The 25,810-nt window shown below is 37.3% G+C and overlaps 1 long non-coding RNA gene across 1 annotated transcript in view; it reads right to left on the reverse strand.

Annotated features, from left to right (window-relative positions):
* Window positions 1–10,016: 10,016 nt before the first annotated feature.
* Window positions 10,017–25,810, reverse strand: part of LOC139967027 (uncharacterized) — a 45,490-nt gene continuing 29,696 nt past the window's right edge. The window contains exon 3 of the long non-coding RNA XR_011792825.1: window positions 10,017–10,153. This is a non-coding gene — a long non-coding RNA (uncharacterized lncRNA). The remainder of the gene's footprint in view (window positions 10,154–25,810) is intronic.

The raw sequence follows: 25,810 nt of genomic DNA on the forward strand, positions 1-25,810 counted from the left end.
ATATATTTATTCTACATGTGTTAGGGTGGGGATTATTGGGGGGGGGGCGGTAGAAATGTGTTATGGATTTGAAATGTCATGTAAAGAAAATAAATGTTAAGGCAAACACGTGGGTTGAACAACAGTACCCTTATTCATGCCAAGGTATGCCTAACATGCTACATGTGGTCACTGTTATGTGCTACTCTGCTATCAGCTTTTGTATATTTGTGAGCAATTTATGCAGTTCTGACGGTTGTACAATTTTCTTTGGTTCATGGTTTATTTATGCTGCATGTGCGTTGGGAAGTTGAGAATAATGGATTTGAATCCTGCAAGGAAATCAATTTGGTTATTCAAGCAGTATCGAGACATGGATACATATTGAGACAGTGGTAAAGGTTTGAATAATTTCTTCAAAGAAAAAGGGATGCACATTGTCGGGTTAATTGGACGTTTCAACCTCTCTCCTATTGTTTAAGGGTTTTCACTCAGGACAAATGACCAGCCCATTTCTATATTTCTTTCTTACCTCAAAAGAGTGAAGCGTTCACTGTAATCTTCTATGGAATCTTCATTTCAGAATTAAAGTATTTATGATTTATATATTCATAACCGTAACTAGAAATCAGTATATGTGTCGTAAAAGTTTGTTAAATTGTAGCTGGCTCTTTGAGAATGAATCACCTTTTAGTGACAACATTGATACTTATAGCAAAACAGGAATCAAACAATGTTTGGTGAGAAAAAGTTTGGAAATTTGGAAAAGCAAAAAAAAAGCAGTCCTTACATTGGGAAAATTTCTGATATATTTTGGTTGTTGCTTATCTTAACATTAAGTTGGTGAACACATATGGAATTTCTAATTCTGTTGTTGATATTTTCACAATATTTGACCGTTCAGATGAGGTTGCTAGCAAACACTGCTGCACCGTTCATGTCAAGTATTTTAGTGAACTTTCGTCGTCCAAGCAAAAAATACGTCCCAGGTGTAAAGTGATCTTTTTTATTCATTATTTACTGTACATTTGCTTCTCAGTTGAATGACGACAACAAATAGTTTTGAAACCTTGTTGAAAAGGTGTTGTACGATTGCTCATGCATTTTTTATTTGCATATCAAGTACAATGGTGGGGTTGTCAGTTTTGTATGTGCTATGTAGGGGCGGTGAGGGTGACCAGTTCAGTGGTGCGTGTGGGGAATGTTAGGAGTGGCATGACCAAATGTTGAACTTGAGAAATAGAATCACAGTTTTTTTTGCATTTATTTTAAATGAAGCTAGTTTGAAGGCCTAGCTAGACTCCTATCTGTATATCATAACAATGGTAACACACTTTGGTCATCCATTTTCCTATTGCCGTCCCTGCATAGGAAAGGGGCAGTTAAGTTTTCAAGGGAACTGCTGTATGTGTCTCGTCCCATTGTGTAGGTGGTTGTTGCCAGATAGTGTAGTTACATTCAGTGGAAGAGTGTGTGTAGGATGGAGATGGAGGAGGGAGGGGAGGGGGTATGGAAGCGGGTATGGGATCTTGTGGGGGTAATTAGTTTGTTGTCTCGTCCCTTTGTGTAGAAGTTTGTTGCCAGATAGTGTAGTTACATTCAGTGGAACAGTGTGTTTAGGATAGAGATGGAGGATGGTGGGGGAGGAAGCAGGTAAGGGATTTTGTGGGGTGTGGGGGGGGGGAGGCTGAGTAGATATAAAAAATCCGTCACAATGTACACTAACCGTTATCTTGTAAATAAGACACCTCAGTAAGTAGCTATTTTTATTGTAAGGCTGCTGCACTTTTTAAAGTGTGATTGCCATTTTGGCCAGTTAATTTGCAGCTGTTTGATTTCACTCGTCTGAATTTTGATTTTTTACTTTTTCCTCCCCACCCCCAACCCCATTTTAATAGTGTAGAAGTTCTTATCACAACTCGACTTTTCAACTTTTAATTTTTTTACGCACAACCCCTGAGTGCAGTAATTCCTCTGGTCCTGTGGAAGGGTACTTAAAAGTAAGATATGCTGGTAGGACACTTGTCTACAGGGTGATTGTCGACAAATTAGTCTATTTTTAATGATTTACAGAAATAATCTTATATAAGTATTATTATTTTATTATTATGATTATTCTTGTGGCATTGGTTTTAATTCAAATAAGTTCATGACGTTGGGTGTGTTAACCACACATTATAACCCATCTGACCAAAGTAACATTTCTTTCGTAAAAATGGTTGTATTATAAATTGCATTTTCGTGACCTCTGTCACTCCTTGTACAAAGTCAAATATCATTCGTGAAGTGAGTTGGTGGTGTTGAATGCAAATCGTCAGTGAAATAAAAAGTATACGTATTTCACCTTCATTATTAGTAATTTTCCATCAATGTCGAATCCCACATTGTTTGAAGAAGCTTTCTTGTCGGGGGGGGGTGGCTTAAAATGACGATATTTAGATGGCGCTGTGTAGGATTGAATAATTATGCGTTTGATTATTTGGTAGGACTGATTAGAGACAAAAAAAACCTACAACAACAATAAAAGACTAACTGGAGTTTTAGCCTTACATACATGAATATTTGTACAGTTATACCTCAATAACCACAACAATAATTAGATGTTTGATTGTTAATCTTGATTATTTGTGATAGATGGCAGTGTTTCACATTTAAATAGTGAGAATTTTGCCTCCATGATAAGAAACTAGGGAAGAGGGTGGATTACAGCGTGATGGGTGCGTAGTGCGTATTTATACCTTTCCACCAAGTCAAGAGATTTTTTAGCCCGTTTACATTTTTCTCCATTTTATTTTTCGTCTGTTTATAATATACCATTGTTGAATAGGTGTGCCAAACCCAGGTTTTCTTCTTTGGCATTTGATGTAATTGTCAATAAATATTTTCACTTGCAGTGAAAACGTTTCGTTCGCTACAAGCTGTCATTGAATTCTCCTTTCTTGACATTTCAAGCTCACTTTTCCTATATGCATTCCCTGAGGAAGGTATCTATTGGATAGTGATGGAATTTGTGTGAGTGCCTTTGTGTATGTTACACGTTCTCGTATCACCTATCTTTACTATGCATAGCTCGCATGCACGTCACACTTGGCATATAGGTTCCGAGGGGGGGGGCGGGGGAGGACAATAAACAATATACATTAAGGTCATCTTGAGGTTATATCGAGCACCACATCCTGTAGTCAAAACGGAAAATTTTGTTTAATACAGGGACAGGTAGTTATTTGTTTCAGAGAACACTCTTGTATTTGGGGTTGAGTGGTTCTCTATTGTTTTTGTATGTTTAGTGAAACGAACATGTATTGGTTGAGGTTATTAGAATTTTTGGAACACTAGTGGATTAACTTCAGCATGAAGAGATGCTATGAGGCGTCGATGTCGTTATCAAATTTGTCCGAAAGAGAGCTCTCCTGGGAAGCTGAATCTTTAAGAAAACGTTGTAAAGCTGTGGTAAACATAAGTAGCGCTCAATTTGTTTCGTTAGAATGAGAAATTTCCAGACTACTTTCTGCTAAAAGCCATGATACTTGATTTGAAAGCTTGATTAAGTAATGCGTCTGCAGTATAACTGTTATATGTAACACTTTGAAAATGCGATATTTTGTAACAATCTTTATCAGTGATGTAATTGCTCTCCGTAAGTGAGTCTTATCAATCCTCAAAAAAGCTGGAAATAACTCATGTTCTGGTTCTGACTTAGATCTTGGGCGATTTAACACATTTGCTTTATCAATCTAGGCGATCGAAAACAGTTGCGGTAATACTGAATGGTGGCAAGCACGTTTGTGAAGGGCGCCCTCATTAGAATGGTGTGATTCGGAAATAACCAATAATTTCCTTCCAGCTGCGTTATGGACCAACTTCACGATCTGCTACGCACATACAACGCAGACAGACGACCTGGACCTCTTGAAGTAAAACAAACAAATAATTCTAGCAAAGATGGCGATGGGGTTAGAATCCAACACTGAAACTTCCTTCCTTCTTTTACCCTGTCCCAGTTTGTTTTCATGGCGCCTTTCTGTTACTTAAAAACATATATATATATATATCGCCTCCCATTACATTTACGCAAGTAAATAGTGCAAACTTCCATGATGACGTAGTCTCTGCATAGTCTGCTCAGCAACACGAATGAGTCTCCCTCCATAAAAGTAGGAAAATGCTAAGGCTGTTATATTTTCCTCCCCTTTCTACATACGCTTCAGTAGCGGACGTCGGGCGCAATCACAGGAACGAATCGCTCATAGCGTGATGAATAGTTAAAATTGGCCGATACGCCTTAAGAAAGGCTAATGATGACGCTGCAAGGAATATCTATCCCCTTGCCCCGCCCCAAATATGATTGGCGGGTGCGAATAACGTCGTACGTTATTAAGAGTTTCCGCCCTGATTCACTTATACAGTATACCGGAAATAGTAAACCTAATGTGCACCTCTGCTATTGTAGGCCCATGGGCTATAATCATCTTGATGTTTGTCTTAAAACGAAACAATCATTCTCTGGCAAGTTTGAATAATACTTAGTTCTACAATTGTCATTAAAGGTCGAAAGGCTGACCTAAAAAGCTTAGGAGGAGGCCTAGTATATACTATATAAGATGTTTCTGACTCTACCGTTCTTTCCTGGATATTGATGAATTGTAAGTAGAGAATATGATGTCACAGTGAGGCCTAACAGACAGGAATGAAGAAAGATAGAAAAGTGGTTGTTGATCCTTGAATATGAGTGAGCATTTTTGGACTTTCTAGCTATATCTCAAGTCAATATTGACAAACTTTGAAACACTGCATGCTATACGTGTCGGCACGGAACTGGCCTTATGACCTTACGCATGATGACGAGTCCAGAGTACCCGCAAAGAGATAATCGAACTTAAGAGCTGGGTTTATTTCTACAAGGATAATGTTGGAGAGAGGATATGGAGTCTGGGGAAGGCGAGGGGCGGGGTATGGGTTGGTAAGCATAGGAGGGATCGTGGAAGCTGAAAGTGAATAAGTGTTGACCAAAGACATCGTAAGAACAAAAATTCTTCCAACGTTTTAAATAATATGAGAAAAGAGAAACTTCCACTGTTAGCAAGTATCTCTTCTGTGACATAAGAGACATAAGCCCACGTAATAGAAAAAGATAACAATGATGGACACATCTATTTTTTTTTTTTTTTTTGTATTCCAAAAGATCTTTTTTTCTTTAAATATGATTTACATGACTTCAGTGATCTTCGTTGATGTACAGAACACAATGTTGGTCCTAAATGTTTAGTCAGTCTATAGATGTTAAAATGGCGGTCAAGTACATGTGTCTAATTCTACTTTAAAATATAACTCTGAAAAGAAACAAAGAAGAAGAAGAAGATAATAGAAGAGAGAAGAGAATTAAAACTGAGAATGGATACATTCACACGCATGCAAGATATTCAACAATTTACAATAAGTTTTATGTTACATGGATTGCACATTAATATTCATCAGGCTGTCATATATACACGTCATCCAATAAACGCATAAAACGCCATCTGAACTTAATTATTATAATGATATTCATCAATCAAACTTTGGTCTTGCCTATCATATTTATAGAGGTAGCTTAATTTCATGAATAATTCATGATTCTTTTCCAATCATTCGTGCAATATGTTTATAGACTAGCAATATTTCATTTTTGCCTTTTTTTCTTCTTTTTGCACAATTATACAACATACAACCTACAGCCATTGCATGTAACTTGTATATGTCAGAAAAAGAATTGTTTTTATGCTTAATTTATGAGAAAGATATCTCTTCCAAACTTATGTTATTTTTTGAAAAGTCAAAATATTTATTTCGACGACACCTTAGAGTTATTAGCTACTTGAACGTAATTTTGTATACGGGTATTACGTTTAAAGTTTACATATTGAGTGATAAAATAATGAAAGCATAAAATCGCGTATCTATAGGTAGCTGTTTATGGCTATCCTCTTGCTGGTTGTCGAGATGGCACTGTGTTGCTTTAACCTTTTTCTCTAAATATTTAAGGCGATAGGAGACTATATTGCTTTAAATGTTGTAAATAATCAACTAATTAAAGCAACACAGCCTCATCGCAACAAAGTATTGTCGGTAAACATGACGTTATTCAATGAATTCTGCCCGCTTCGGCTTGCCAATAAGCTTTCAAAACATGTTTCATGAACGAGTTGAAATTGTTGGACGTGAACATTGAAATCTTTTGAATTTAATCAATTATGTATGACGTCACTGCTGTCACTTTTCATTGAGTCGGTTTTCTTGACGAAATGTTGTCCGCAAACTTCAAGTCGCCTTTCACGTGATATATACATCACTGGGTGATATTAACATAACATATTATTTCTTATTCAGCCAAACGAAAGTACATACAAATATAATCTTGCAAAAAATTCAAATTTATTGTAAATTTGAAAAGCAATAGTTTTAAGCCTTAAATTGTGTTGGTGGTCATAAAGATGTGACCAGTAATGGTACGATTTATACAGTATATAGCTATATACTTAATAAATCGAACAATCTGTAAGTAGCTTGAAGGTAACCAGTCATAATAGTTTTGGGTCACCTTGGATTCGGAGATCGGCACCTCACATATTCACCTCGTTGAAATATCTGTTGACCGCGTCAGTATATAGATGGCTGCTTAAAACACATGTAATTCCGTAAGTTTTGTCTTAAATTAACAACAAATAAAACGAACACGAATATAAAGCTGTTTTGATCATGGCAGTCTTGTTGACTCAGCGTACAATTCAATCAGCAACGTTTCATAAAGATACTTCAAGCCAGAGTGAGAAAACACATTTGACGCTACTGGACATGTCTTCTAACTTCAACCCCTACAGATATAGTATTCCTCATTTCCTTCCTATTTGTTTGTCTCCACAGGTAGCGGTAGGTCAATTTTGACTGGCCTCTTTATTACTTAATTAAAGACTTCAATACTTCCATTATAAGGTATAAGCCTACAGAGGCACATGACGTGAACCCATCAGCCAACCTTGATCCCTTTTTTTAACACTCAAGGGTGTTGCATCGCAAAGATCTATTATCTTAAAGGCGATTTCCGCCTTTGACTTAAAACCTGCACAAGATGGAAACGAAATTTTACTAATCTCCACAACCTTTAGTCAACAGTGGCTCGTGATTCCTAGGGACTTGCTTGAAGATAAATACGTTTTGGGTCAATCTTGCGAATAGGAACCTTAGCTAACCCGTGTAAACGTATCACTGACTTGATTAGCCAGTAAGGCTCCTTTAACTTGAAGGAGTCAAATGAACTCTACGCTATGACATTGTCTGAATACCCCGGTTGGACCTTCTTATTTTTGTCATCTTGATTAACTATCTGACACAGACAAACTGAAAACATACATCGCCCCTAAGAAACGGATCTTCGCTTAAATGGAGGCTTGTTGAGAGGACACGGCAGTTGTTAAGGTACAATAAATGACTTCTGGATTTTTATGTTAAGGAACGCTGTGGGGGGGGGGGTAATGGGACGGTTGGGGGCGGTTTGTTGGTAGGATAAGCAAATTATCAACCTTTCACAAATGTCTTTAAACGCAGATAGTTTCGTTGTTAATAATATTCATTCCTGATGTTGCTTTCTTATTTCACCGTACAGAACACCGTATCACTATTAACAATGATTTCCGGTGTTCCACACAGTATAGTTAGGTTCATTATTACATGTAATTTACTGTTATCGTATAAGAGGTATCGTTCACAAGTGATATCTATCAAATCTTTCCGATATATAGGCTTAGGTAATACTTAAGATCTATACGTTAGCTTGGTTAGAACCAACTAACAACTTGTAAACAACAAGAGCCTAAAATATTACCCATGTATGACCTAAAATGAATATTAAAAAAAATAACTGATGTGATCTGACCTTCTGACCTTCATCTTTTGGTCAGTTGCTGTGAAAACTGTCGAAAAAAACAAAAAACAAGTTGGTTGTGTTTTGGAATGATGCCCCATCTCGAGAATTTCAATCCTACTAGGATATATACCGTTCTGCCTTCATTATTTTATCATGCAGAGATGAACCCAAAATCAAAGGGTGAACGTTAATTATGGTACGTGCTCACCCACCGCGTATTGTCCTATACATGATTGTATACCCCGAAATGGAGTTACAAGAAAATTGCTTGTTATGCCGAACAAGTATATAAGCTTATACTTCTTTTATAAATCTCTTTAAAACCTGAATATCTTACGTGCCGTTTGTCAATTACACATTCAGAGATTCGTTAGATAGAACATTGCTAGGGTTTGCTATTCAGAATTTGTAGCTTTTGTTATCTGGAACACACACGTTATTCTTTTATACTAGTCCGACAGTAACCTGAATCACGTAGGCCTATTACGGACGTAAGCGAGATTTTTCAATATACCTACACCATACACACCTTTTTATTACTATATGACGTATATCAGTAGCGTGCGCAAGGGGGGTGGATGGGGGAGGTGGGGGGCGGGGGCGGGCTGACATGGACCCATCTTTCATCGTGAATCTGGCAGAAATGGTTCAGTGGGGTGATCGTTTACATTCCCCCGTGGAAGAAAAAGACTACTGCTAGTGGTCCATACGCACCTTTTAAACTACACACAAAGAATCAAGAGTAATATTCTAGTATAACCTTGCGTTGAAAGATGATTATTTACTTAATTTATAGTCTAAAGATGCCTCAGAATGCACCATTTTCACTGGCAATCTCGCTTTTTTAGTTTTGCGGGATTTACTAATTCTTCCCTAAGGCGTACGTATGATAGCAAATATTTTGAAATTCATTAACATCTTAGACGACATTAAGTCATTTATATGCGTCACGTTTTTAACCCTTGAGGTACGTGCCCAACACGCTAGATATGCGATACCTGTTTTTTTTTTTAGTGTATATGTGTGTGTTTGTGTATTTATCACGTGACCACGTCCAAGAATTCTTCAGATGCAAATGACGAAGAGAAATTACTGTTAATGAAGATGGGAATCTGTAAAATGCTTTTTCTTTAATGCTTACATATATACTTAATGGGGCTATACATATATAGTCTTGCCGATTGAATTAGATTACTGTTAAGTGTTTAGTAAGTACTAATACTTAAGATGGGCACCTCTATGCAGACAAGAGCGAGATTTGTAGTCACCCCCGGGCCCGTCCATCCCTTTACTTTGTGGGCAATTCGATCGCCATTTACCTTTGGATGTCGTAAAACATCAAAGCTAAAATAAGTTCTCCGAAATCGATAGGTTCATTTTTATTTGTTATCACGTCTCTTCTTTTTCTCCTTCCGACCACGTAGGTTTGACAACATTGCTCCCATAAAGGCCCCATCCGTGAGTACGCCGACGACACCCGACGGATGAAACGCTTCCCAGTTTCTCCTCCGTTTTGTCTCACGAAATTAATCAGCGTTAATAAATTAGCATTACTCACTGAACTTGGGGGTTCAAAGTCCTGATCTAGAATATCTGAAAGAATACGGTAAAGTTCTTCTAGCATCGTTCTGATGACGTCAGTTAGACTCGGAGGTTGAGTTCCACAGGGTGTGACGTCATCGCATGTAAGCGACGAGGACGACGAGCTACCCCGTCGACGGCTCGGATTGGGAACCGTTTCACCGGAAGTGGATCTACCATTGGATGACTTTGAAGATGATCTGTCGCTCGAAGTTCGTTTCGACGATCTACTGTTTGAGGATCTACCACGTGATCGCGATCTTGCAGCTCTAGTCTCTCTCGTTAAATAATCAGTCGTTTCTTTATTGAGGAACGTCGTCGGTAGCCTGTTAGTGACGTCTGTCCCGGTTGAAAGTCCCGTCAGGAACCTTTCGAAGGTGGTTGCCGACAAACGAGTCACAGGTATTTCTGAACTAATGTTAGCAGCGGGTGCTTCCATCTGTGTTACGTTACCATCTTCATCATCCGAACGTTTGATACGATCTCTATGAGATATTGGAGACGCCAAGGTTGCCATAGAGACGATTATCAGGACTGAAATGTAGAACCAAAATGGCGCCATTCTTACTCGTGTCCTATTTTTCTTGATCTAATCTTGCTATGTTCCTTCGATGACTTGAAGTGTGTACGTAATTGTCGTCAGTGGGCCTTAGAGGAACAGTCCGTCTTTATGAGCCTTCGATACAACCATTCCTATGGACAAGAAAAAAACAAGAAAACGGGGTAGTGAAGGAAACCAGTTACTTCTCTATGTAATCGAAGTAATATGGCTTCATTGGACACAAATCTTGATTATTCTGGTCCGAACTGTTAATCTTGGCAAAGCTCCCAATAGCAATATATATTATGAAACAAAATGGCGGCGCCATAGTTGCGGTTACCTGAAACTAACACGTTCAAGACTCTGCATCTTGAGTAAATCATTTTCACGATACATACAGCTGAAAATATGTCATGCTCGTGCTAAAACCCTGACTTTCTTTACCAAGAGGAAAACCGCCTCTCTCCCGTTCGAAATATCCTATTTTAGACATGTATTTCCCACTTCAAACTTTAAAAGCCCAATATTATATCAAATCTAGGAATGAAAGCCCACTTCTGTTCAACTTATTAACAATATCAAACAGACAATCTAAGAGTGTATCATTACAAGTATGTCTTGCCGCTAGTTGTATCTATTCTGCGGCAGTCGAAAGGGTTGGGAGGCGGGTGGGGGGGGGCTTGGCTCCACTCCTGGGGGGATGATGGAAGTTTAAGTGATTCAAAAAATCCCCGTGCAGTTTCTAAAGCTGCACGCGTACGACAAACTGACATAAGTCTCCGCCAGGCTGCCGGTCACAGGTAAGTAGCTCTTTCTCATTCTTCTAGCGAATATATGCTAACTCAGTAACTTATCAGACTTTTTCGTACATGGTGGGTCCCCCCCCCCTCCCTTCTATTTGACCAATTTTATTTTACAATAAGTCGGCACTACTCCTCCGATGATATATTAGCGATATAATTCTTAACCTGGTTATTGTATTGTTCAGAAGATGTTTGTCAGTGAAGTGAGGTAGGCTTCAAGCATACTTTCATATAGAGATGTCATATTGAGGTTAATTGCCAATGACGTGGATAGCTACCTAACGTATATATTTGTACTGGTGATGTTCCCAGCATCATTGATGTGAATACACAGCGGGTGTAGGATCAATGTCAACTTCAATATTTCGTTGCAACAGTAAACTGGAAGTATGCGAGACCACTTTAATAGGACTACATTGTGTTAAGTTCACTACCTTTGAAACTGTGTGCATGGTGATCAAACACATGCAGTCTCAAAACTACACATTAAAATCACACTTTCTACGGTGTATACCTCTGTGACGACTATGAAATCAACGAGAGGAAACATTCTTGAACAGTTAAAACACGGTCATGGTGGTATAAGTCAGTTTACTTATACTGTGCCAGGCTTATGTTTGCATGTTGTGTGGCGTAAACCTTGTATATTCAAAAGACGACCGAAAACGTGAGACCGCTACACGCAGATTACTTTTTAAGAAAAAGTCGCCCAGGAAAGAACCTGGGCACGAAAACCAAACTACCGAACGACTGATCCGCTCTCAGCCCCAGTCCCCTTGCATCGGGACTGTGACTGTGTGATCATCGTCGGGTGTGCATCACCATTCCCCTCGAAAGGGAACATATACTACACATGATCTTAGCCAAAATGCCGAGAAGCGATGATTACGCCGCTACACGCAGATTATACTTAGCATACTGGAAGCATGCGAGTATAGAGCGCACAGCTAACTTCAATCCCATACAAAAACGTTATTGGAAGTTGCGTGACACGTTTCTGCAATATGTTGCCAGTTTAAACAAAACACCCGTTTATAAACTGGTGCAAACGAACTATTAGTTTCTGATACTTCTTGTATTTTCCAGGTAACACAAGCTGAACCAAGGAGCTCACTTGACCCGTTCGTACTGCACTTTTCTTGATAACAGCCTACCTATGGCGCAACAGTTTCATGTTGCATCAAGTTTCATTGACTCTGTGAGGGAGATCAGTTCCTTCCTTCTTTCCTTCCTGCTAACTTGATTTTTTTCTCGCTCTTTCTTTATTTTATTTTGTTATTAACCAAATTTCAATCCGATTTGTCAATTGTTCATTGAATTTGCCCCCGGGATTGATGAATCTTCCATCAAACAATATTTTCTGTTTTTTTTCCCCTCTGAACTTTTGATCAGGCTTTCAAACGCAGATTTTGTTTGGTATTATCAAACGGTAACCTCATACAACACGGTAGCAGATGGTGGACCTTCGACAGGTAACCTCCACAACCTTCCACACAGAAGGTTAACTTCAACACTGACATATCTATTCTGATGTTCACTTTAAGAGGCAGTGCAGATCCTAATACATTACTTTAATTTGCTAGAAAACCTGCAGACCCTCTGCTCTAGCCTATTCTACAAAGCCGAAACAACCAGCCCAGACTGCACAGTTAGGTATATAACATATATATATATATAGATATATATATAGATATATATTAATTTAAATATATATATAATTGAAATAGTAGTGAGCTGGAAAATCCAAAACAGTTAAAAAACTATATATATATCGCATCCCCAATATTTTTCATTTCTCCTCTTTTAATCTTCATTATGGCAGAACAGAACGATCAAGTAGTTCTGAAACTCTTCGATTCAAGTTGGCCATCAGGTCAAATTTTGAAGTGCAGGAATTCGAATCAGATTAAACACCCCTGATCGTTGGTCCGCAGAAAGTGCAAATAGGGTCAAAGCGCCACAGGTTCTCTTTTCAATGAAACCACACTGTATTATTCTGCACTTGAAGTTGGAATTTCATACCCTGTTAAACACCTACATGACCGTTCGATGTTGGAGCCGAAAAAGTGAAAATATTCTTGTTTGAATTAACCAAATAATAGCAACGATTTCAACACCAGTTAACGATATGAGAACATTTCCGAAACAAATTAGGGGGAATTTGGAGGGGGGGGGGGAAGAAAAAGAAAAAGAATAAAAGGCGGTTGTGACGTCACGGAATCAGTATGCGTCCAAACATCCACCTCCCCATAGAGCACTATACCGATTCCTATTTGCCAAACGTATAGGTATTGAAAAAAGTCTTCAAGGTAGATTTTGCCACTCCAAATTCCTTACATGCTCTCATTTAAAATTGTATTGTTTCGCTAAATACTTTATGTCGACAGTTGACTTATTTACAGATCACGAATTAATGACTCGAGGTAAAGGTAAGCCTCTCAATCCTATTGAATATACTTACTGGCTTTAAATTACTTGTACTTTACTTGGCTTCTCTAAAGCTCCGTTCTGAGTCACAATACTACGCATTTAGTGGCACTATACATTTATGTAGTGAAATGGTCTGGAATAGGGTTACACTCTCTTCGTCTTCGTCTTCGTCTTCGATACGGTGACACATCTCGTGGCTATAGGAATGATTCTTTTGGAGACAGTACCCAACGGTAGATGTACAAAGTGAACCCATGACGTCACAATCATGTTCGCACAGTGTACAGTTTTGGAGGCTTGTGGTGGGCAGGTAAGTTTCAATAGTCATTTTTCTATCAACCACTAAATCAGACGTGTACGGTATGCACTTCAGTGACGTGTTGTTTTGTATTTTTGGTCTATCTATCATTAATGTGCATAACTCCTGAACTTTACTGTTTAAATGTAGACCATGCCCTGTATCAATTACATAATCTTGTTCGTTGTTCAAATTGACTTAACATTACCCCATGCAACACTAACTAAGAATAATGGTTTTTAATTCGTCCATAATAATTAAAGAAAATGAGTGCAAAATCGACCGAACCTATATTAATACAATGAACAATATTAAATATAATAATGATTAAACATTGGCATGCAAATTAAAACAATAGGTGCATTTGAATGGTAGTATCGATTCGTCACGTGAGCTAAATTGATGTTACGTATACCTGTTAACGGTATGTTCTCCCTAACCAAATTAAATTCTATACTTTGTATCTTACTCGAATCCACTCGCGTTCGCATTTTACGTGGCAGCCTATGTTAGGCTGATAAGCTTTCTCTCTCTATATATATATATCTATAATCCATACAAGAGATACTATACTCGGTTTTCAAATGTGGATGACCTTTTCTTTTAAGTATAACTGGGCAACCCGTACGTTTATAATTTGTGGTATCGTAAACTGCTCACTTGTGCAAATAAAACAACGTTTAAGACACTCTCAAGTGGCCGCTGAGTTTAACAAAATTTTGATATGTCTTGGGGGTATTTAGGTTAATTTACTGTGTAAATAGCCTCACTTGTCTCTGCATAATCGAAATGAACATGGCAGTTGCTTCCTAGGGTTAAACCTTCAAATAAAGCCAAGACATATAGCCTAGGCCTACTGGAACTTGAACACGAAGATTCATGTAGATATATACACACTTTGACATCATGCGCGTTGGTTTGAAAGGCTAATATGTGAAAGTTTGAAATTTGATTTGGTAGTTTTTTCTTCAATACTCCCCATGCCATATGCGTCCGGCGTAGTAGCCTAAGTGACCAAGGAAAGCACCAATGGACGAGTTCAGTTGTCGATTGGGTAAAGAAATGTGTTAGGAGCAAAGGGAGGATAGACTTATGAAACTAGAGCTAACCATGACCTCATTTTAGCACTTTTAATCAGTGACACCACTTTGCAGTCAGTGTTGTGGTATTGGACATACATACCGTACAGTGTAGTCCTTGTTGAACGCCGAAAAGGCCACAATGTACGTTAACTCAAAACTTATCATGCAGTATACTGTTACATTATCATCGAAAGTTGTTGTCCATTTGGCGTTCCATAGATACGCAATTATTTTAACCCTTGACCACCTCTTCCCCTTATTAGTCTCTTGCACGTCCTGGCCCCACTGATCTGTACACTGATCTGTACACAGTGCCTGGCCCCAGAGGATTTATACGCTATTAGATGGCGCAATACAGTTCAAAACACCGGAAGACTAACAAAGAAATAAACGGGGCAATTACACTGACCCTTTGCAATTTTTCCGTCAGCCACTATTTGACGTTTGCATAATATTTGTGTAAATAAATTAACAGGAATTTTCGTTCATAATTTAAGATAGGCCTGCTATTGGAGTGGTGAGTCATCTTGTCTTTCGCGTAACACCAATATTATTCCTATATTTGTTATTAGCACTAGTTTTTTCTATTATTAGTAACGTATTTGATTACTCAATTTTTGTTGTTGTTGCCAATTAAGCTTGCATCATCATCACTCCTCATGTCATTAAACTTGTCATGACATTCATTTCCAACTTTTCGTGAGTCAGACAAATTCCTATTAAAGTCAATGAATTATATTCGGAATTATTTTATTTATCTATTTTATTATAAATTAACCCAAACCTCAAAGTTCAATCTCAGTTTAACGAACATTGACCGAGAGTTTTTTTTTTTCATAACTTTATTTCTTCTGATAATTGAAGTTTCCGTCATAAATCCGTAACATCAAGAAGCGAATTATTTGTTACTGGGAATAAACATTTCAAGAAATTCATTATTATGGATAAATGACTGGCTTCAAGGCATGTGTGAACTTAATATGTCGATAGATTGTTAGTGACAGTTAGAAGACTTACCACGCGGTATCCTAAACGGGACTTGACGGCTTCCTGGTCAAATCCCTTCTATAATATCACCTATCGGGATCAATCGATAGGGTATTTACCAATTTTTTAAACGTAAAACTAACATTTCCTACAATGTTCGTGGTCTAAAATCAACATGACACTTGTTGATGTACCCCGTGCTAGTTGCACTGCATGACTGGGTCTTAACAGACAGACTGTTGTACCTTGCCATGAACATTTCCGGGGTCTTGGAAAATATAGGCCTGGTCTATAACAGTTCAAATGTATGTCATCACGTTTTTCGTCACCGTGGACAATTTGCTGTATCAAGCAGTAAACATCTGCATAGTTGCCTCAGTTTACTTGTTGAGTTTATGGTGCCTATAAAAGTAATACCGATACAGTGATTTCACTTGGTGGAAAATAAGGGGTCAAACAACGGGCTACCGTGCGGTTATCACAGGATAATTCACGAACGGGGCATAATGCAAGCGATGCACAAGTCCTTAGGCAAAGCACTAAATACTCATTAATTAATCATTTATTTACATCTCAGAATGTAAATCTATTTTGAAAACTATCAAAACTTTAAAAGGAAACTTATCAACAATTGTCTCGAATGGTACCCCGTAATTGTATATTTTTATTATAGTTAAAAGTCGAAAATCAATGTAAATGAGCAAAAGATAAACGAACAAATAAATAAAAAAACTAACAAGGTTGGCAATAATACGCTGTGTATGACTTTCATGTATAGTGCATTGAACACCATAATAGAACAGACTACACCTGCAATGAGAAAATTGTCATAGTAACAAGTCCCGGTGAGTTCAATGCAATGACATAACGGTCATTGATGTACATTACGCAAATACGTACGTACGTACTTAAGTACACTATACTCCGCTCGTAGTAGGCTACGCTTAGTGTGAGTTCACATATGAAGAATTCCAAATTCTTAAACCAGCAGTTAACTATTGTAGTATATAATAACAGTGGCGTAGGAAGGTACTTTTGAGTGGGGGAGCTGAAGACTGATGACCGGCCTGGGGGAGGGGTCCCCTTTGGATTTTTTTTTGCATTTCCAGGTGGCCTCAGATGCAATTTGGTGCAATATAGCACACTTCAACACCCACTCCATTTTGCAAATAATTTTGCATTTTCACCTGGCCTTAGATGCAATTTGGTACTCCAAATGAGATTTTTTTTCTCATTTGGAAATGAAAAAGGGGTTTTCTGACTTGCGGAGCGGGGGAGGGGGCGGAATGATACTTCCGCCCCACCATATTTTTCACTGGGGGGCTAGCGCCCCCCAGCCCCCGGTTCCTACGCCCTTGTATAATAATGTCTTTAAGAAGGTGTTTGATCAGACGGAAATATGTGGGAACCAGGACATGAAACATTAACACATTTTGGAGAATAATGCTGACCATTAATATACATTATGTTCCTCATCAGGCATCATTGCTGATGTCGTTACAGTAGCCTAATGGTAGACGTTATGTGATATCCTACCGATCTGAGAAGAGATCGCTCAGCGAATTCCTTCACATGGAGCTCTTCATATTCAGGAGATGAAGATTTAGCCGGACACGACTGAAAATTGTTAAAAGGCCTAGCGACGTAGCCTAAGTAAGTTAATTTCAGTCGTGAGGCTAAAGCAATATAGGCCCATTTAGGCTAATTGTCGGCCTAACCTACGTTAGAATGGGCCTATACTTACTTAGTAATTACTTGTGAAGTTCGCACACCACTTTCTTATTGACGTTGGCTTAATCTTTTACTTCTAGCATTCAGTAATATGTCTAATTTAATATTGGGAGGAAGGTTGCAAAAATATATATTTCTTGTAGAAACCTACCCATTTGACTTTGAGATCACCTGAAATTTTAGCATATTTCAAACGTTAAATATTCATTATTTTGATAGGCTTAATAGTAAAACATTAATAGCCTAATTGGTTTGAATAACACAAAGAATCAGTAACACGAAACGTTGAACTCATAAGTCGGTTACTATCTCAGCAAAATGGGGAAAACTGTACATATCCTTCCAACCAAACAAAGAAGATAAAGTCTAAAAGTATAACATTTCCAAAAATTTCGATCAAAATGCGACGATATGAAAAGAAAATTCCTCAAAATTAAAATTTAAGAAGTTTTAGGCAATGGTAGACCCTTTACAAAATAAATTTATCTGATAGTTGTCAGACTTAGCCACGTCATTGATGCAATTTTCATTCATTTTGTCGAATATCGATAGAATTGGATGTTTCATTGGCCTACATAAATTCAGTACAAAAGAAATAGTGTGTGAGTTTCTTGTGGATTGCTTTTTACCAGTTAACAGCTTTCACAGTTAGGCTTTTCACATCGCAGTTAGAATACCACGATTTAGTGTGGCCCTGTTTTTGTATAGGCCCCTAGACCTAGGCCCCTATGTACATTCGGCCCAATGCTCTGGCTATGCAACTAGAGAAATTACGCACACTGTGATTTCATCGTTAATACAGCAGACGACTTTAAAAGTTTGCGAAACGCAATGCAACTTATATTAATGCGCCCGGTGAGTTTGCCGTGCATTATTCATCAACAGTCAGCTAACGACAACGGACCAATCAGATTCGAGAATTTGTATAACGAGTCGGGTTTTATACCTCTTCAGAAATGACTCAGTTGACTTAGTTGAGGTACATTTAGTCCCAGTGATTGAAGATTATTAGAATGGACGATTACATATATCGGTATGGGTGGCTACTTCTAGAGGGGAAGCAAAATGCATGTGGGGAAAATATTGATGTCCTATTGTTGGGTTTACGTTGTCCCTGCATCTATAATACAGTAGTTTGCCTACATATAGTCGTAACTCGTATCGACTCTTAACTGAATTGAGTAACCTAATACCGTTTAAATATTGTTATGACTTGCAATTACAAACCTTTATCCACACGGTACTTTACGGGGTAGGCATTGTTTACGTATATATATATATATATATATATATATATATATATATGACTACTTTAGGAATTGTTCACACTTTCTCGCCAAACGTAGTAGCCGTTACCTCTGTGGTAAATGTTTATACAGATTTTGTACGCATTATGACTTTCCTTTAAATATCCCAGTAGTTTGATTAGCTTTTATTTCAGCTGTCGTTCCCGTAAATTGTTGGATCATGCGGGTATGTCAAGTGTTGTATGAGTATGACTTCAATAATGTGATTTATTCAAGGACATGACCGTTAGTTTGAACCCTTGCGATTTCGTACTATCATCTCGATTACATCCTATAGCACCACATATGCTCTGTACTGATGTAAAAGAATACGGTATTATTCACATAACAAATCTGTATACCATATCTGCCCACTGTGTTTATGAACACTTCTACTGTAAATTTTCATGTGTACTTACACGTTGCAGCATTATTAAAATTTAATCTGTAAAGTTATGTAGAAAATTTTCTTGTATTGTATGCCCAGTATATAACCCCGCGGAATTCTTTGAAGTTTGGGGCGGCTGAAAATTTAACCGTATTGCCGAATAATTTATACGCTACATTTCGTTTTCGCCTTTCATTTTATGCCATTATTATAAAACAATTGTACAAGATGTCGTGTAGACCTAATTATAGACCATATCTATAACCTAAATATGCATCAGAATGCACCATTTTTCTAAGGAGGAGCTCCCAGATTCCCCTACATGAGAGTCGCCCACAACCACCCTAGGATCACACCCCTTCCTTTTTAAAATCCTGGATCTTACCTGCATGAAACTTCTTCTAGCCAACCGGATTTAAGACTCAAAATTGGTACATTACCATATTGATATTACTACAACTTCTCTCCCACCTATTCCCCATCCCACCCCGCCTCCACTCCCTAACCTTCACAACCGCATATTCATGCTTCGCCATTTTCGCAGGTTAAATATGTATTAAAAACTGATTCTAGTGTCGATGTTGTTTAAAATCTCGTGGACGTAACTATGTCGTCAGCTTTTTTAATCTATTTTATGTGAGATTTTATATATGACTTACAATAATTGGGGTCGTTATTATTGATGTAAACATTGCAACGGTCTCAGTAGAACAATATATCAAGAGGCCATCTCTCGTTGTGACTCGTTACATTAATGTATATCTCTATAGCCGATTTCGCACACGCTGACATGAAATTAAGGACATAACTAACCAAAGAACACATTGAAATGTTAACAAAGCCAAGTCGATTACAATGCAACCTTGAACAGGACTTAAAATCGAGTTTTCATCCAGGGATGTTCGGCGGGAAATAAGTGGGAGCGAACTACAGGTCTTAATAGGCAACCCACGAGAAGACAGCAGGGGTTTATGCTTGTGGTTTGATATTACAGATTATCGATAGGATATAGAATGTGAGCTTGGTACTATCTAACAGGAAATGGATACCACCATACTCTAGTAGCAGAAATATGACATCTGTGCTATCATGACATGCCGTAAAATGGATTCTCCCCGAGTGACGTCAGATTCAGTTAGAACAAATAGTTCTGGACATGAGAGAGCAAATGTTTTTTACTCGGGGAAGTTAAAGACCGTAGGTAATTGCGCACTATACTAACACAATCGTTGAAGATTGTCCTGATTGTCAAAATAATTTTCAAATTTAGTGACGTCATCAAGGTCAACTAGTTGAATAACGTCATATCCACCTTTAAAACAAAGACATATTTGCATCCCTCCTAGATCAAGATATTATTATTATTATTATTATTATCATTATTACGATTGTGATTATGATTATGATTATTATTATTATTATAATAACAATAATAATTATTATTATCATTGTTATTGTTATTATTATTATTATTATTATTATCGTTTTTGTTGTTACTGTTATTGTTAATATTATTGTGTTGTATTATAAGAACGCTGGGAGCAAGGTTGTTCACATTCCGCAGCTAAAACTAAAAATTTACATTTTCGGTATATATTACCGATTTATGTACAAACCACAGGCCTTGACATCTGTGTATCCAAAGCTCAGAGAGGAAATATTTATTAATTATGTTGTTGGATATACATTTTGAGAAATTCGTATCCCATAGTGGCACTTTCTAAGCAGATATTTCTGTCATGAATAAAGAAACAGATATTTTTCAGAATTTAGAAAACGTGATAAGAAAAGTAAATAATAACATAGTGCAGGGTTATCAATTCCGAAGATCTGATGAAACAGAGCTTTCATGTGAATATCTTCATTGTTTTATGATGATCGCAAGATTTTTTTTTCTGTGTATCAGAAAGTAACAATAAATAAATGCTGAAATATTCACTTATGACACACTGAATACATTTAAGAGTAACACACGTCACTTTTAATTGCAACGTCACCTTGACATCGTCACGTGAGGTACACTTCAACAGATGCTCCATATTAAAGATTGTGCACTCCTCTAACTTAACTCGGCATGCCATCAAGGGATTATTGAAGCTCTTTTAAATAGATCAGATCAATTGGAAAATGGAAAGACATTCAAATGAACTATAAACAAAAGGAAATTGAAATATATATAACCGGAAATCTCCAACTGAAAGGCAAATAATACTACCTAAGAATAAAACTATTTGAAATATTAAACCAGACTCGCCTTGTAAAATGAGGTTCTAATAATGAATATAAAGTATGCATTCCTGTTTTTCCCAGTTTTAGTGTGAATGTTAGACCTGCATTCCCTGGGAAACATTTTTCTTATTGAGGTAGAAAAATACTGCAGGCTCAAAGTGTATTCTTGAGTTGCTATTCACCATTCCCAACATTTCAATGTAAGCTACTTGAGCAACTCTTATAATATTAGCATGCACCCTTTTGGCAGATTCGGTCATTATTAACTGGGCCGCAGCTGTGGGAGCTTATCTCAATGTATAAAGTGACTAGGATTGCGAGTAGCTTTTCGTGCCCATGCTTTATCTTAGGTGACTTTTCTTTAAAAAAATGTACATTTTTGAAGCTTTGTGCTTTTCTTCTTCAAATATGACCAAATGAGACTGAGATGTGTTATGGAATGGAACACAAGGCATATATAGATTCTAGCAACAAATATAAAAATATATAAATAGTTTTAATGAGCAACATTCTCGAAAGGAAACAAAAAGAATATGAAAACGAAAACAGTACTACCTGGTAATATGAAACTTTCTTGAACATTATGTATGTAGAAACGGTTATCAAATATGCTAGAAATATTAGATATGGTCAGGCAAGTTCAAACTTTAAAAGGCACTATAATGCAGTCCTCAACACATGCATTTTTCATTGAGTTGTCTGAGCTTGTCTCAGTGAAACCTTAATCGGTAAGAAATATGAGGATCAAAACACAAAAAAGTATACATTTAATGAAAGTTTATCAAATTTTGCCTAAAATAAAATAAAATCTGTAAAGTTTAAAATGGAGTTTCCCATTTCCAGTTTCAATCGAATTCTAGCTACACAATATTTACTCTTCCAAAAGTGTGTTTTTCTATTACAACTTTTTTCCAGTTTTTCTTTGTTTGTTTGTTTTTTTCACATTTCCTGGGAATCATATAGGCTAGAATGGTTCACGTGTTGATGCCTGATGGTATATGCAGGTAACAATAGTCGACTATAGATTGCATGTCGCGTGTATCACATATCCTTGGGGTATATATATATATATATATATATATACACACAAGTTCTGTAAGTATCCTTCGATTATGCAAGCGTTCATGCTAGGACCTTACCGTGCTGTAATGTACGGATTCACGAATCATATATCTAAGATCCTTCTTCCGGTTGGTATAGTGACATTCATAACAGGTGTGACACAAGACCGGTATAAACATCCCAGGACGGCCCCTTTATGCGTTATATAAAGAAAATAGGAGGTAACGAAGGTATATACATACGATAGCCATGTAACTACCATGGTTATGAAAGGGACACCATACAGGGAAGAAGGGAAAGGTCCTCGAAAGAATGTGACGGCAATGTTTATTGCAAGTATGTAAAATATTATGAATTATCCTTATGAGATTTTACATGCATATATATGTGAGTCGCATGTAAGGACTCTGCCACCGGCCGTGTTGTGCTGTTTATGTGCTGAAGACTGCAGTATGTACATACGTATGATAAAAACTACATAAATTCGTGACGGTCATAAAACATGGTTTCCTTACGTTTGCTGTGTTTCCAATGTTAGTAAGTTATAGAGTTTTTTTTGGGGGGGGGGGGAGGGGGAGGATGCATGCTGGGATTGCTTGACCAAGAGCCAACGTACGATTGCGTTAAGTTGTTTAAAAGAAATAGCTGGAGTTGGACAGACTAGATAACGTAAACTAAAATCTAATAAAGACGTTTTGGTAGGGATCAACTCATCCCGATGGTTATTTATTAAATCCTGTTGCCATACTCTCATCCATCCAACGTATTTTGTTCGATTCAAAGACTGACACACCAAGCGAATCCAGTTTGGTTACAGTTTAACCTTTTTACTTGGTTATTTTTTCTGTAGCTTGAACCGGTGCGTCGCCCAGCACCACTGTCAGGTCACAAAGTACGTGACCATTCCGTACTCTCGACAATATTCCATAAATTGCTGATCTACATACTCCTATCATATATATATAGGCCTATGCTGTAATGTGAGATGCGCTTTAAGGAATGGCGTGGAAGGTGATGTATTCGTGCGGTAACAGTGTCAGACGCAGGAGTATTCCCCTTTAAAGTTATTCGTGATTCCTGTACTATAACCACCATATTCTGGTAATTAGTGATATTTTTTGTGACATGTGACATGAGTGTATTGATATGACTCGTGAGTGACTGCGACCTTTAAAAATGTACAGAGAGTATTACCATTTTCAGTTGGAACGCCAGCATGGACATATTACGCAAACTATTATAACAACTATGGGGTTTCTTCCATATATGGATTTTGTAGTACTATCAGTTACTACAAACATGCGGTGAGCCAGGGCAAAGTTTAAATAGAGGAAACACTGGTCACAACTGGTTTTCTCATTTTGTTTCATCAATCGAACTTTTACGCAATTATTTCTTTGTGATCAGTGATGTACTTACGACTGATCGGGTAATGTTACAGTAATTAGGTCAGCCTAATTAGTGATCATCTCTGACTCTGCGGGGAAAGCATTAAAAACTCCAAAACTTTCTCAGTCAGATGCATCGAGGTCAGTTGCACCCTTCTCTATCAGTTTTGAATTCTCCTCTATTGTTTCAAAAGAACCATTGTTGCAAATCTCCTTTTGTCATGTAGAAAATGAGAAATTCCCGACCAAAAAAAAAAAATGCTGTTACAAGACCTACTGCAACGAATGATTTGACATAAGTCATAACAGACAAGTTTTAAACTGCAGTAAGAAATAAAATGAAAGGTAGCTTAAAGTTATGTCAAAGTCTTTGGCAAATCAGGTCACGTTCCACAAAAATAATAATAATGACAATAGACAAATAGGAGATACTGTCTATTCACTACCGTGTATCGTTCACATCAGTTATTGTATACATACAGAAATTATTAAAACAAAGTAAGAAAAAAAACGAAATATACAGACAACTTCAGATACTGCAGTCTTGTGAGTTGTGCCTCATTAGCCCCAGGTCGCCTTTATCCATGTTTCTTTGTAAATTATAAGAATAACATCTAACGAAGTGTCAAATTTAGACCTCCTTTCTTCAGAAATGAATACTGATGGATAACTTTCAGCAAATTGTTTGTCAGAAATACACCTAGTTTAATTAGATGATTCTTTTAACTTGTCAAAGTTGAAGGCCCTGTTTTAAAGTCAACACTATGTTTTTTTTAGATTTCCTTTTTGTGGGGGCTGTTGAACAAATACATATATTTGTTATAAAAATGGTTCGCTTAGAAAAGGTTATTTGGTAATGTATCGTGTAATTAAGGAATGGAAGTATTTAATGGAAAACTACAAATTGGCATTACTTTACTGTAGTACATTAGTATAGACAAATGTTCAAACGTTTAAGTAGATACGTGGCCCGATTGTTTGCGTAAGTTTCAACTGTTGTAAGTTTTTTCTTTAGGTTTCATCAGTATGAATATCATGATTCTCTCTGTTTATGTTAGGAACTGTTCAGATACAGTCAGTACACGACTGCGTTGAAGCATGAAATAGGTGGACAGTAAAGATTGGTGGTAAAATTAAAAATTATTGTCCCAATTTACTGGCCAGTAAGAATGTTGGATATAGTGCATGTAGAAAAAGGTTGGCCTACGCTTACATGCAAGTGGAACAGGTACGGTAGGCTACAATAGAGCTCACGGCGATATCAGTATTCATATAGCCTATATGTTATTACTATGTAACATTTATCAAACGTTATTAAGTCACCTGACGCAAAACAAAATGGTCACAGCTGCATGCATGCAGATGTTTGAATATCAATAATGCATATGATAGATATAAAAACATACGGGTGAGTTGAACCTGGATTTGGAAGAGGTCACAACTGGCTCAATATGCGGATTAAGAAACTCTTCATAGCAGTGAAAAAAAGGGTATAGGTTCTCTTAGTCTTGTGCGGGGGAGTCAACAGATTTAAAATCAAGCACAGATGGTAGGCAGATACACAACAGGTGCATAGAGAGCGTCTTCCACCGCCAAAACTAATATTTGCAAATCAGTTGGCTGAGTGATAAATTATGTCGTGATTGGATATGGCCTTTAGCTAATGAATTTTAAACAGAGAGATGTATCAAGGCCATACGAATAACATATCTACCACAGTCGATAATCCTTATGTATTTAAGCTGAAATCAAGGTGATTATACTCAAAAGAGATTGTATAGGCACAGTCGTCTGATAAAATTACCGAATCCTGATCCAATTATATCGATTTCGACCGACGGGTGAGCAAGACTGTCCTTTCCGAATATAGAAGATTTAAACTCATAAAACCATGGCTGTACTGTTCCCTTTATCTATGTTTAGTACCATTGCTTTAATGTAACACATTAACTCGTCACTTTAAAGGTCACCTGTGTACAACTGTTGTACTGTTCCGTTTAAGTTAATCTTGTGTGAAGCAGCGTTGCCGTACTAAGCCTTTCAAGCAAAAACAACATTTTATTCCATTATCGATAATGTACCACAGTACCTTCTCCCTTTCATGTCAGCATTCCTTTATTATTTA

Source organism: Apostichopus japonicus, chromosome 4 (genome assembly GCF_037975245.1).
Source record: "Apostichopus japonicus isolate 1M-3 chromosome 4, ASM3797524v1, whole genome shotgun sequence".
In the NCBI taxonomy this organism is placed as follows: domain Eukaryota; kingdom Metazoa; phylum Echinodermata; class Holothuroidea; order Aspidochirotida; family Stichopodidae; genus Apostichopus; species Apostichopus japonicus.